We start from the raw sequence: 14,332 nt of genomic DNA, 5'->3' as shown, positions 1-14,332 counted from the left end.
CTCCCCCAGCACTTAGAACAGTGCTTGGCCCATAGTAAGCGCTTGACAAATACCATCATTATTTTTATCCTTGACTCTGGTCTCTCATTCACCCCACACATCCAATCTGTCACCAAACCCTGCCGGTGTCACCTTCAAAACATCTCCCAAGATCCACCCTTTCCTCTCCATCCAAACCGCTACCACATTAGTACAATCCCTCATCCTATCCTGACTGGACTACAGCATCAGCCTCCTTTCTGACCTCCCAACCTCCTGTCTCTCCCCACTTCAGTCCATACTTCACTCTCCTGCCCGGATTATCTTTCTACAGAAAAGTTCTGGGCATGTCACTCCGCTCCTCAAAAATCTCCAGTGGTTGCCTATCAAGCTCCATATTAAACAAAAACTCCTCACGATTGGATTCAAAGCTGTCCATCCCCTTGCCCCCTCCTACCGCGATCACCTCCCTTCTCTCCTTCTACATCTCAGCCCACACACTCCACTCCTCTGGTGCCGCTAAACTCCTCACTGGGCCTTCATATTGCCTGTGCCTCCATCGACCCCTGACCCATGTCCTACCTCTGTCCTGGAATGCCCTCCCTCCTGAAATATGCCAGACAATCACTCTTCCCCCTCTTCAAGGTCCTACTGAAGGCTCATCTCCTCCAAGAGGTCTTCCTAGACTAAGCCCCCTTTTCCTCAGATCCTCCCTCCTCCCCATCGCCTCGACTCGCTTCCTTTGCCTTTCCCCCCCAGCTCCCTGCCCCAAAGCACTTACATATATAAATATATATCTATAATTATATTTATTTATATTGATGCCTGTTTACTTGTTTTGATGTCTGCCTCTCCCCTTCTAGACTGTAAACCCCTTGTGGGCAGGGATTGTCTCTCTTTATTGCTGAATTGTACTTTCCAAACACTTAGTACAGTGTTCTGCACACAGTAAGGACTCAGTAAATATGATTGATTGAATGAATGAACGAATGAATGAATGAATGAATGAATAGTCCCTGAAGGCCTCGGACTGAAGCTGGTTTTTGAAATGGTTGTTTAATAGTCTCTGGACTATATAACTGTGGGTTTTGTGACCATCAAAGGTCCCACAGATAATAATGACAATAATAATAATGGTATTTGTTAAGCGCTTACTATGTGCCAGGCACTGTACTAAGCACTTGGGAGAGTACAATACAACAATGAACAGAAACATTCCCTGCCACAAAGAGCTCACAGTCTGGGGGAGGGGGATAAACATTAATATACATAAATAAATGAATAAATTACAGGTCTATACATATGTTCTGTGGGGATGGAAAAGGGGAAGAACAGAGAGAGCAAGTCAGGGCGACACAGAAGGGAGTGGGAGAAGAGGAGAGGAGGGCTTAGTCAGGGAAGGCTTCTTGGAGGAGTTGGGCCTTCAAAAAGGCTTTGAAGTTGGGGAGAGCAATTATCTGTTGGATATGAGGAGGGAGGGTGTTCCAGGACAGAGGCAGGATATGGGCAAGAGGTTGGCGGCCAGATAGAGCAAATTGAGGAACGGTCCTAAGCGGGGATTCTATCCCCATTTTACAGATGAGGTAGCTGAGGTAAAAAGAAGTGAAGTGACTTGCCCAAGGTCATGCAGCAAACAAATGGGAAACCAGGATTTGAACCCATAATCTTCTGAGTCCCAGGCCAATGCTCTATCCACTACATCGCGCTGCTTCTGATACCCTAATGCAAGTTATTGTACATAACAGTGTGTATTTAACGTGCACATGACTGCATGTAAGTGAAAAGCATAGGCCTGGGGATTAGAGCTCCTGGTTTCTAATCCCGGCTCTACTACTTGCCTGCTATGTGACCTGGGGCAAGTCACTTAACTTCTCTATGCCTCATTTTCTTCCTCTGCAAAATGCACACTAAATATCTGTTCTTCCTCAGAATTAGACTGTGAGCCCCATGTGGGACAGGGACTGTGTCCGACCTGCTTATCTTGTATCTACCTCAGCACTTTGTACAGTGCTTGGCACATTGTAAGCATACCACAATTATTATTATTAAAATTATTACTATTATATGAACAATTCAGGGAATTAATGTGAAGGTGAGGTTCTTGAGACAAAACCTTTCAAAGTTGGGTGAAGAGTGAGGGTAAGCAATTTTCTCTTACGCAATAAAAGGGATTACTATTATAGTTAAGTTTCTACTGCACAAAGCCCTGCGGCAGAAAGGGTTCCCATTTAGCTCTCAATCGCAAACTGTGTTGATGATTCTGTGTTGAAAAGGGGAATTTTCAAAAGAGATCAAGCTAGCCTGTTGTTGCTAGCTTGATCTCGTTTGAAAATTCCCCTTTTCCAAGAGGTAAATGTTGGCCGCTGAGTTTTCGCCTGCTTGTATACAATTCTCACATTTGAACTCGACATGTAACGCAAATCTGCCAGCACTGGATTAATCTGGGGCAGGGATTTGTTTTGGACGTGTCTGCATTACTCCTGGCAGGTGCGCTGGGTTGGAAGCAACACTTATTCCTCATGAGGCCCAGAACATCCTAAAGGGATGCCAAAAAAATATTCTTAGGTTTCACAGTTTTATCTTTGATATTGCCATCGATCAACTGGAAAAATTGGGTACAGTGAAAACATGACCTTTTCAATGATGAAACAGAGGGGCCACTCTCCTAGTTCTACTGGTTTCAGACTGTACCATCGTTGTGGGCAGGGAATGTGTCTGTTTATTGTTCTATTGTACTCTCCCAAGCATTTAATATGGCGCTCTGAACATGGAAATCACTCAGCCTATCCTAACTAGATTACTGCACCAGCCTCCTTTCTGACCTCCCAACCTCCTGTCTCTCCCCACTTCAGTCTATACTTCACTCTGCTGCCCGGATTATCTTTCTACAGAAACGCTCTGGTCATGTCACTCCCCTCTTCAAAAACCTCCAGTGGTTGCCTATCAACCTTCGCATGAAGCAAAAACTCCTCCCTAATGGCTTCAAAGCTGTCCATTCCCTTTCCCCCTCCTACCTCACCTCCCTTCTCTCCTTCTCCAGCTCAGCCCACACACTCCACTCCACTAGTGTCGCTAACCTTCTCACTGGGTCTCATTTTGTTCTGCCCCGCCTTCGACCCTGGCCCACGTCCTACTTCTGGCCTAGAACACCCTCCCTCCTCAATCTGGAAAACAATCACACTTCCCCCTTCAAAGCCCTTTTGAAGGCTCACCTCCTCTAGGACCCCTTCCCAGACTAAGCCCCCTCTTTCCTCAGCTCTCCCTCCCTTCCGTGTCACCTCAATTCACTCTCTTTTCTCTACCCCCTTCTCCCTGCCCCACAGCACTTGTGTATATATGTATGTATCTATGATTCTATTTATTTATATTGTTGCCTATTTATTTGTGTTTATATCTGTCTCCGCCTTTCTAGACTGTAAGGCCGGTGTGGGAAGGAATTGTCTCTCTTTATTTCTGAATTGTACTTTCCAAGTGCTTAGTACAGTGCTTTGCACACAGTAAGTGCTCAATATATAAGATTGAAAGATTGAATGAATGAACAGTAAGCGCTCAATAAATATGAATGAATGAATGACTGCAAGCTCCTTACTGGCCGGGGAGTGTGTCTAACAATTCTGTTATACTGTAACTCTCCCAAGCTCTTATTTCTGTGCTCTGCATAAGAGAAGCAGCGTGGCTCAGTGGAAAGAGCCCGGGCTTGGGAGTCAGAGGTCATGGGTTCGACTCCCGGCTCTGCCTCTTGTCAGCTGTGTGACTGTGGGCAAGTCACTTAACTTCTCTGGGCCTCAGTGACCTAATCTGTAAAATGGGAATTAACTGTGAGCCTCACGTGGGACAACCTGATGACCCTGTATCTACCCCAGCGCTTAGAACAGTGCTCTGCACATAGTAAGCGCTTAACAAATACCAACATTATTATTATTAAGTGCTCAACAAATATGTTTGATTAATGGATTGATTCAGAGAGGGCCCTTGGGGACAGCTGGAAAGCACCTCTCCCTCACCATCCATCCATCAATCAATCAATGGTATTTATGAGCACTGACAGTGTGCAGAGCACTCACACCTTGTGAGGTATTCCCTGCCCAAAGTGCTCTCACATAATAATAATGATAATAATTTGCTAAGTGCTTACTATGTGCTAGGCACTGTACTAACCACATAGGTAGAAACAAGGTAATTGGGTTGGACAATTGGTAAGCGGGTGAATCTTAATGCCCATTTTACAGAGGCGATACCTGAGGCATAGAAAAGTGAAATGACTTGCCTAAGGTCACACAGCAGATAAGTGGCAGTGCTGGGATTAGAACACAGTTCCTGCCCATGCTCCATCCACTAGGCCACGCTGCTGCTGGAGCCAGAGCTCTTACTCAATGCTAATTTCCCAGGGAACCTCGGTTTACCTGTCTGTAATTTCTGCTAATGTCTCGTCTGCTAGACTGCAAGCTCCTTTTGAGCAGAGATTGTGCCCTACTATCTCCATTGTACTCACCCAAGTGATTAGTACTGTGCTCTGCAGACAGCAGGTTCTCTATTGATTGATTGGCTGTTATTATTAATAATCACAAATAATTACAAACAATAATTAATAATTAAATATTACGCTCAAAACCAGTCGTGGTATTTGTTAAGCATTTACCGTGTACCCAGCACTGTATTAAGCACTGAGGAAGACCCAAGAAAATCAGATTAGACACATTCTCAGTGGGGACTCACTGACTAAACGGGAGGAAGAACAGCAATTTAATCCTCATTTTACAGGTGAGGTAACTGAGGCACAGAGAAAGAAGGTAAGTGACTTGTCCAATTTCACATAGCAGGAAAGAGGTGGAGGCAGGATTAGATTCTAAATCTCCCTACTCCCAGCCCTGTGTTGTTTCCCCAAGGCCATGCAACGATGAGAAGCAGCGTAGTTTAATGGATAGATCATAGGGCTTTTAGTCAAGAAACTGGGTTCTAATCCTGGCTCTGCCATTTTTCTGCTGTGTGGCCTTGGGCAAGTCATTTCACTTCTCTGGGCCTCAGTTACCTCATCTGAAAAATAGGGATTAAGGCTGTGAGCTCTATGTGGGACAGGGACCGTTTTCAACCTGATTATCTTATACCTACTCCAGTGCTTATAACAGTGTCTGGCACTTAGTATGTGCTTAACATATACCACAATTATTATTATTATTATGTGGGACAGAGACACTGTGATCAACCCAATTTGCTTGTATCCACCTCAGTACTTAGTATAGTGCCTGGCACATTTTTAAGCACATACTGTTATTATTATTATTATTATCCCAGCTCTGCCACTTGTCTGCTGTGTGACCTTGAGCAAGTCACTTAACTTCTTTCTGCTCAGTTACCTCATCTATAAAGTGGGGATTAAGACTGTGAGCCTCATGTGGGAGAGGGACTATGTCCAACCCTATTATCTTATATCTATCTCAGCACTCAGTAGAGTATCCGTCTTATAGTAACTGTTTAATGAATGCCATTAAAATAAAATTTAAAAAAGTGCTGGTTGATTGATTAATAATAATAATAATGTTGGTATTTGTTAAGCACTTACTATGTGCAGAGCACTGTTCTAAGCTCTGGAGGAGATACAGGGTAATCAGGTTGTCCCACGTGAGGCTCACAGTTAATCCCCATTTTACAGATGAGGTAACTGAGGCACAGAGAAGTTAAGTGACTTGCCCACAGTCACACAGCTGACAAGAGGCAGAGCCGGGATTTATTGTAACACAAAGGTGTGAGCTAATGCTAGGGAGGTTGCTGGGGGGTTGGTAGGGGATGGGAGGAGCCGGACGAAGGGACAAACCTAATTGTAGCGGGAAGGTGCCAAAGCCCGCCGACTCGGAGAGCGCTTAACAAAAACTAGCATCATCATTATTATTATTACTAATTCTTTTGAATTCTCCAAAGCATCTTATTCATTCATTCAATCATATTTATTGAGCACTTACTTTGTGCAGAGCACTCTACTAAGCACTTGGAAAGTACAATTTAGCAACAGGTAGAGACAATCCCTAACCACCAACGGGCTCATAGTCTAGAAGGGGGAGACAGACAACGAAATAAAACAAGTAGCAAGCATCAACAGCATCAAAATAGAAAAATAGAATTATAGACAAATACACATTACTAATAAAATAAGTAGAATAATAAATATGTACAAATATGCACAAGTGCTGTGGGGCAGGGAAGGAGGTAGAGCAGAGGGAGGGAGTCGGGGTGTTGGGGAGGGGAGGAGGGGCAGAGGTCTCAATCTGGGAAGGCCTCTTGGAGGAGGTGAGCTCTCAGTAGGGCTTTGAAGAGGGGAAGAGAGTTAGTTTGGCAGATGTGAGGAGGGGGGCATTCCAGAACACGGGAGGATGTGGGCCAGGGATCAATGGAGGGACGGGAGAGAACAAGGCCCAGTGAGGAGGTTAGAGGCACTAGAGGAGCGGAGTGTACAGGGTGGGCAGTAGAAGGAGAGAAGGGAGGTGAGGTTGGAGGGGGCAAGGAGATTCCCGGGGTCCCTGCCTGACTGGCTGGCAGGCAGAAGGTGCGGGTGGCATCCAGAGAGCTGCCTAATGCAACAACATTCGGGGGCTGGGTGGATCATTGCTCTGTCTGTTGAGGAGAGGGATCGGGGAGAAGGGAGGAAGAATGGTTTGTCCATGTTCCCTTGGAACCTGAACCGAGGAAGAGATAATCATCGGCTAACCTCCGGTGGATGTTCTGGTGTGGAGTTAGATTTGTGTGGAGTGTTTTTCTCCATTCTGGTGGACGATGAGTGCCCATACTCATTTTTATATGCACCTGAAGCCTTTGTTGTGTGATTGAGAAGCAAAAGGACTGTGGGCTCAGGGTTTCCCACCTGTTATTTAGTTCGCGCGTAGCCTGAGGAACTCACGGTGACGGTGATTCCACTTGGCCAAGTCCTTCCCCACCTCCCTGCAGAGTGACACCGATGCCTGTCTTCTTGTTTTGTTTTGGTTTTTTGTCTGTCTTCCCCCCTTCTAGACTGTGAGTCCGTTGTTGGCTAGGGATTGTCTCTCTCTGTTGCCGAATTGTACTTTCCAAGCACGTAGTACAGTGCTCTGCACACAGTAAGCGCTCAATAAATGCAATTGAATGAATGAATGAATGAGAGCTTTGAAGCCAATAGTGAGGAGTTTTTGCTTGATACAGTAGTTGAGAGGCAACCACTGGAGGTTTTTGAGGAGGGGGGTGACATTCCCAGAGCGTTTCTGTAGGAAGATGATCCAGGCAGCAGAGTGAAAAATACATTGGAGCGGGGAGAGACAGGAGGAAGGGAGATCAGAGAGAAGGCTGACACAATAATCCAGCCGGGATATTATGAGAGCCTGTACCAGTAAAATAGCCGTTTGGGTGGAGAGGAAAGGGCGGATCTTGGCAATATTGTAAAGGTGAGACCGGCAGGCCTTGGTGACGGATTGGATGCGTGGGGTGAACGAGAGAGCCGAGTCAAAGATGACACCGAGGTTGTGGGCTTGAGAGACGGGAAGGATGGTCGTACCATCCACAGTGACAGGGAAGTCAGGGAGAGGACAGGGTTTGGGAGGGAAGATAAGGAGCTCAATCTTAGACATATTGAGTTTAATAATGCTCTGCACACAATAGGTGCTCAGTAAATACCACTGACTGACAGATTGCCAGAGAAGGCAGACCACAGGGTCATGGTGGTTAGAATTTTGAAGGCACCCAGAATCCCTCTCACTGATTCAATCGATCAGTGATATTTATTGAGTGCTTACTTTGTACATAGCACTTATTAAGTTCTTGGGAGAGTACGGTACAATACAGTTGATAGACATGAGCCCTGCTCTCACCCAGCTTACAGTCTAGCAGGTAAACGGTACATAAAATTACAGGTAAGGGAATCAATTAAACAGTGATATTTATTGAACATTTTACTGCCCAGAGCACTGTACTTAGCACTTGGGAGAGTTCAATATAACAGCTGGTGGACATGTTCCCTGCCCACAGAGAGCTTATAGTCTAGAAGGGGAGGCAGATATTAAAATAATTTACGGATATATACGTAAGTGCTCTGGGTCTGAGGGCAGGTTTAATAATAACAATAATAATGTTGGTATTTGTTAAGCCCTTACTATGCATCAAGCACTGTTTTAAGCACTGGGGTAGATACAGGGTAATCAGATTGTCCCAAGTGAGGATCACAGACTTAATCCCCATTTTACAGATGAGGTAACTGAGGCACCGAGAAGTCAAGTGACTTGCCCAAAGTCACACAGCTGACAGGTGGTGGAGCTGGGATTAGAACCCAAGACCTATGACTCCTAAGCCTGTGCTCCTTCCACTAAGCCACACTGCTTTATTAACCAGTACAGTGCCTGGCACATAAGTGTATAATAAATTCCAAAATTATTATTACAATTCAGCAATAAAGAAACAATCCCTGCCCATAGCAGGCTTACGGTCTAGAAGAGAGGCTTTCCCTGACTAAGCCCTCATTTCCTCTGCTCCCACTCTCTTCTGCATCACCCTCGCACTTGGATTTGCACCCTTTATTCCACCCGCCCTCAACATCACAACATTTATTTACATATGTGTAATTTATTTGTTTATATTAATGTCCGTCTCCCCATCTAATAATAATAATAATGTTGGTATTTGTTAAGCGCTTACTATGTGCAGAGCACTGTTCTAAGCGCTGGGGTAGACACAGGGGAATCAGGTTGTCCCATGTGGGGCTCACAGTCTTCATCCCCATTTTACAGATGAGGTAACTGAGGCACAGAGAAGTGAAGTGACTTGCCCAAGGTCACACAGCAGACAAGTGGCAGAGCTGGGATTCGAACTCATGACCTCTGACTCCAAAGCCCGTGCTCTTTCCACTGAGCCATAAGCTTGTTGAGGGCAGAGGCCACGTTACCAACTCTGTTAGATTGTCCTTTCTCAAGCTCTTAGTACAATGGTGTGCCCATAGTAAACAATCAGTAAATATGATCGATTGATTGAATGATGGGTACCGAATCCAAATGCAAGGCTGACATAGAAGGGATGGGGGTTGGGGTAATGAATGTTTACTCAGGGTCGATTTCTTTAAGAAGTGCTTTCAATATGGCTGTGAAGGTGAGAAGAGTGATGGTCTGTCACATGTGAAGGGGGGGAGTTTTGGCTAGAGGCATGATGTCGGTGAGGTGTCGGTGGTGAGGTAGAGGAGATCAGGATACAGTGATTATGTTGGTGTTAGAGTAATGAAGTGTGCGTGCTGGGTTGGAGAAGGAAATCAGCCAAGAAAGATAGGAGGAGGCAAGGTGATTGAGTTCTTTAAAGGCAATGGTGCGGAGTTTCTCTTTGATGCGGAAGTGGACAGCCACTGGAGGAAGCAAACAAGTATAAGGGTATGTACATCAGTGCTGGGGGGCCGTGGTCTGGTGATTACTTTGAGTATTTAAATACTTAGAGGTGGGACTAAGTGAGCCAATAGAGAGGGGACATAAGGTAGGAGCAGGAGGGTTTAGTACTGTGTTCTGCACAAAGCACTCAATAAATATCACCGATTGAGAGCTTCATCAGGGAAGGCTTCCTCAGAGACACATGATTTTGGTAGGGCGAGGAGTGTGTTGGTCTGCCAGATCGGTAACGGGGAAGAGTTCTGGGCAGGAGAGAGGGCATGAACGAGGGGTTGGCAGCATGTGAGGGTAGAACTAGAAATGGTGCCTGCATCAACGGAGACGTAGAGGGGTGGTCCAAAGAGGTGGATGCAGCCTGGAAGCTCGCTGTGGGCAGGGAACCTGTCTACCGACTCTGCTGATTAATTAATGATGGCATTTGTTAAGTGCTTACTATGTGCAAAGCACTGTTCTAAGCGCTGGGGAGGATACAAGGTGATCAGGTTGTGCCACGTGGGGCTCACAGTCTTAATCCCTTATTTGACAGTTGAGGGAACTGAGGCACAGAGAAACGAAGTGACTTGTCCAAAGTCACACAGGTGACAAGTTGGGATTAGAACCCATGACCTCTGACTCCCCAGTCTGGGCTCTTTCCACTGAGCCACACTGCTTCTCTGTTCTATTGGAATCTCCCAAGGACTTAGTACAGTACTTTGCACGTAGTAAGCACTCAATAAATATAATTGATGGATCGATTGACAGTCCGGAATCCCCCAGGGGAAACGCTCTAGGTTCTGGAGAATCAATCAATCAATTAATGGCATTTATTGAGCGGCTACTGTGCCCAGAGCATGTACTAAGCACTTGGGAGAGTATAGTACAGTAGAGTTGGTAGACATGTTCCCTGCCACAAGGAGTTTATAATCTAGAAGTGAAAATGGCAGAGTATAAGGACATGAACTAAGTGCTATGGGGCTCGGGTGGGGCAAATAAATATCAAAGTGCTCGGGTGGACGCTAGAAGGTCATGGGTTCTAATCCTATCCCTGCCACCTGTCTGCTGTGTGACTTTGGGCAAGTCACTTCACTTCTCCATGCCTCAATTCCCTTATCTGTAAAATGGGGTTTGAGACCGTGAGCACCATGTGGGACAGGGACTGTGTCCAACCTGATTTGCTTATATCCACCCCAGATATTACAGTGCCTGGCACATAGTAAGTGCTTAACAAATACCACAGTCATTATTATTATTATTAATATCTGAATTCCTAGGTGATGCAGAAGAGAGGGACAATGGGGGAAATGAGCTTCTTGGAGAAGACACCACTTTAGTAAGGCTTTGAGGGTGGGGAGAGTGTTGGTCTGTGATATTTGAAGAGGGAAGGAGTTCCTGGACAGTGGGAAGATGTGGGCAAGGGGTCAACGATGAGACAGATGAGGTCGAGGTACAGTGTGCTGCTTAATGTTAGAGGATCAACGTGTATGGATTGGGTTGTCATAGGAGATCAGCAAGATAAATATCGCCACGATCCGCCCTTTCCTCTCCACCCAAACGGCTATCTTAGTGGTACAGGCTCTCATAATATTCCTGCTGGATTATTGTATCAGCCTTCTCTTTGATCTCCCTTCCTCCTGTCTCTCCCCGCTCCAGTCTATTCTTCATTCCCCTGCCCGGCTCATCTTCCTGCAGAAACGCTCTGGGCATGTCACTCCCCTTCTTAAAAACCTCCAGGGGTTGCCTCTCAACCTCCGCACAAAAGAAAAGCTTCTCACTCTGGGCTTCAAGGCTCTCCATTACCTTGCCCCCTCCTACCTCTCCTCCCTTCTCTATTTCTACTGCCCACCCTGCACGCTCCGCTCCTCCGCCGCCCACCTCCTCACTGTCCCCCGTCCCCGCCTATCCTGCCGTTGACCCCTGGGCCACATCCTCCTGCGGTCCTGGAATGCCCTCCCTCCTCATCTCTGCCAAACTAATTCTCTTCCCCTCTTCAAAGCCCTACTTAGAGCTCACCTCCTCCAAGAGGCCTTCCCAGACTGAGCTTCCCCTTTGCCCTCTGTTCCCTCTGCCCCCTGCTTCACCTCCCCTCAGCTAAGCGCCCCCCCCTTCCTCTCCCCTGAGCACTGTGTTGTCCGCTCAATTGTATTTATTTTTTTATTACCCTATTTATTTGGTTAATGAGATGTACCTCACCTTGATTCTATTTATTGCTATTGTTTTAATGAGAGGTACATTCCCTTGATTCTATTTATGGCTATTGTTTTTGTCTGTCTCCCCCATTAAGACTGTGAGCCCGTCAGTGGGCAGGGACTGTCTCTATCAGTTGCCGATTTGTACATTCCAAGCGCTTACTACAGTGCTCTGCACATAGTAAGTGCTCAATAAATACTATTGAATGAATGAATGAATAAAGTAGGAGGGGGAGAGATGACTGAGCACCTAAAGCAAACTCACAAGGCTCAACACACATAGCGTAATGTCAGGATGGCAAGGGACCCCACATTCCCCCGCCCCCCCCCCCCCCCCCACTCAGGGTAGCCAAATGTCTGAAGCCTGCCTTTCAGGAACAATTGCCCGGCAAGGTCGTATTCTGTTACAGAAACCAAACAATGTATGTGCTGACCTCTTTTCAATCTTTTAATTTTCCAAAGCATTCAATGTCTTAATCTTAGCCAAAGAATCAACATTCAATTTCACACAGCGCAGTGTAATAAAAACACACATCAAAAGTTGGCTTACAGTAAAAGGATCCAAAATGCTCTCCCTCTATTCAGAGCAATCTATCCATTAAGAATTTAACAGAGAAAATCCAAGGGGCTTTAATATAAACAAATACTGACAGTGTCTTCCGTCCTCATGAACCGAGAATGTGAGAGCAGCATTGGAGAAATGCCCGCTAGACCAGTTAAGAGTGGGTGGTGATTTCACTCATTCATTCATTCATTCAGTAGTATTTATTGAGCGCTATGTGCAGAGCACTGTACTAAGCGCTTGGAATGTACAATTCGGCAACAGATAGAGACGTTCCCTGCCCATTGACGGGTTTACAGTCTAATCGGGGGAGACAGACAGACAAAAACAAGACAACTTAATCATGACTTCAGACCTGAGGCTTCCGTGTCACAGGCTTGCTGCACCTGGAACTTCGTTCCTCTAATGCCAACCTGCTCACCGTACCTCAGTCTCGTCTATCTCGCTGCCGACTTCTCACCCACGTCCTGCCTCTGGCCTGGAATGCTCTCCCTCTTTATATCTGACAAACAATGATTCTTCCCAACCTGTCAAAGCCTTTTTGAAGGCACATTTCCTCCAAGAGGCCTTCCCTGACTAAGCCTGCAATTCCTCTTCTCCCACTCCCTAATACATCACCTTGATTTGCTCCCTTTATTCACCACTCCGACCCTCTCAGCCCCACAGCACTTCTGTCCACTTCTGTAATGTATTTATATTAATGTCTGTCTCCCCGTTCTAGACTGCAAGCTCACTGTGGGCCAGGAATGTGTCCGTTTTATTGTACTCGACTGAGCTTTTCTTACAGTGCTCTGCACACAGTAAGGGCTCAATAAATATGACTGATTGATTGATGGATTGATTGGTTCCCACCTCAATACTCCTGTTATCTCCCTGCTGTACCTTCCTCCCTAAACCCAGATAAGGCACTCCTGGGGTCTTAAGTTGCAGATAGAAGTGTCCCTTCCAAGAGATGACCTTCCTGCTGAAAATCACTATGTCTCATAGAAAGGACATTCTGTGGGAATTCACAAACTTTGACTCATTAAACTCTTCTTCCAGAGACCACTTCGTCAGGGGAGCTAGCCCCAGCTCTGGGTCCACTGGACCCATTTTCTGAATCCAAAATCATGCTTACATAGAAATTTGATGAGAATTTTGCAAATGGTACTGGATACGTATCCTGTATCTCCGTTGGAATCTGTGCATACCATAAACAATTTTTTTAAACATTTAAAAAACTAAATATGAATAATCTTTTTTGTGTGCATTGACTCTTGGGATGGGGGCTATTTGCTAAAATTTCCCCAGGGCGATGATACACTTCAAATTGGGTCTGCTGGCTCAGAGAGACTGAGTATTTTTCACTGCCTCCCTAATCCTTGCTTATAGAGGACTGAGTTTCAAGAACTTACTTCAAATAGGTCCCAAGGCTTGCCAGAGAGCAAAACAGAGAGCTGTTCTTGGGGCTAGGATTTACAAAAGATGACTGGCACATATATACCTGTATTGCTTATTTCTATATTAATATATACAAATATATAATTTGTCTTGCTCCTGAAATGATCGTACCTGAACTGTAAGATGCTTCTGAAGAAGACAGAGGGGCTAGATATGAAAGTTCGCTGCATTTTTGTGCTTTTGCTTTTTAGTTGAAAACACCTGAGCGATTGAGGTTTAGAGGCAGAATTTGGAATGAACACTTGCATCTCACTACTCTTGACGCTGGGGAACATTATGAGCAAGCACAGAGGTATATTTGGCGTTGCGTCCCTGATGCGGAAAATGATATTCCACTTGGGGCATTTAGGAGGATGGGAATTTACAAGCCTGATTCCTGCATTTCTAAGGGTATATTAAGCAGGGACCTCACCTCACCCCACCTTACTTCCCAATTTAGAAGTCAGGCAGGTCAAGAGTGAAAAGAGCCAGGGTTGATTTGTGTTGAAAAGAGCAGACCTTTATTATTTTACAGATGGAGCCTGTGGATGCTACAGAGGAAAGGAATTTAACCTGCAAGGAAAATTACATGCTGGGACTCGAAAGTCTTCTGGAGCAGAATTTGATGGTAATTCCCCTGGGCTGTGAGTAATCCATGGTATTTATCGAGCGCTTACTCTGTGCAGAGCACTGTACCGAGCACTTGCACGGTACTGATTGAAAAGAAAGAGGCAATGCCAGTGATCCTAAGTGATAGAAAAATGACTTTGGATTATAGCAGGATTTTCCCTCTCTTTTTGGCCCTCCAAAAAAACAACGGTGTGGCC

Source organism: Ornithorhynchus anatinus, chromosome 3 (assembly GCF_004115215.2).
Source record: "Ornithorhynchus anatinus isolate Pmale09 chromosome 3, mOrnAna1.pri.v4, whole genome shotgun sequence".
NCBI lineage: Eukaryota > Metazoa > Chordata > Mammalia > Monotremata > Ornithorhynchidae > Ornithorhynchus > Ornithorhynchus anatinus.
This window is presented reverse-complemented; position numbering follows the sequence as displayed.